Genomic DNA, 1,072 nt, shown 5'->3' on the forward strand with positions numbered 1-1,072 from the left:
GGAGGGAAGACGAAGGCTCCCTGTGGTGAGTCTGTGCTATGCTTGTGCCTTTGAAACCTGTGTTCTTTTCACTATGCCACGTGGTGGGTACCAAAGGGAACGAGGTCTACAAGACAAAGATGAAAAGGGAGGAGCCCTTTTCTATATATTTTCATCTTACCGAAAGGGGCGAGCCTTTAAAGATTCCAGGACGTCCTGCACATGAAACTCTGCAGAAAAAGTGCAATTTAGCAACTCTTTGAAAAAAAANTGTATTTATGTGTANGTGTGTGCCTGTGTGCATTTATGTGCACCACGTATGTGCAGGTGCCCAAAGGTTGGATAGTGTGGGATCCTCCAGAACTGAAGTCATAACAAGCTATGAAACACCATGTAAGTAAGTGCTAGGAGCCAGACCCAGGTCCTCTGCAAGAGCAGCAAACACTCAGAGCCACTAGCTACCTCCCCAGGCCCTCACAGCCTTCTAAAAGAGAACAAAAGCCACTCCTAGATGGCAGGGCTGGGGACCACAAGGCAGGCAGGCAGCAGNAGCAGAAGTAGCTGGTGTGATAGCTCAGTGGCTAAGAGCACTTGTTCTTGTAGAGGACTGGGGTTCAGTTCCCAGCATCCACAGGGCAGCTCTTAAGTGACTGTAATTCCAGTGCCAGGTGTTTCAACATGTCTTCTGACCTCTGTGGGCTCCTGTACATGTGATGTGGTACACACACACACACACACACACACACACACACACACACACACAGACAATGACCTGGAACTCACTATTGTAGAATAAGTTGTTCTGAAACTCACCAAGATCTGCCTGCCTCTGCCCCTGCCCCTGCCCCTGCCTCTGCGGTGCTGAGGTTAAAGGTGTGCATCACCATGTCCAGCCTCTAGAGCTTTTTACACGGTAGAACTGAAACTCCAGACAGGCACTGTGAGGCACTAGTTTTCATTGTTAATGTGGCACAGCCTAGGGCAGTACTTCTCAACCTTCATAATGATGCAACCCTTTAATACCTCATGTTGTGGTGACTCCCCACCATAAAATCTTTTCACTGCTACTTCATAATTGTAATTTTGCTAGTTA

This window comes from Mus caroli, chromosome 6 (assembly GCF_900094665.2).
Source record: "Mus caroli chromosome 6, CAROLI_EIJ_v1.1, whole genome shotgun sequence".
Taxonomy (NCBI): Eukaryota; Metazoa; Chordata; class Mammalia; order Rodentia; family Muridae; genus Mus; species Mus caroli.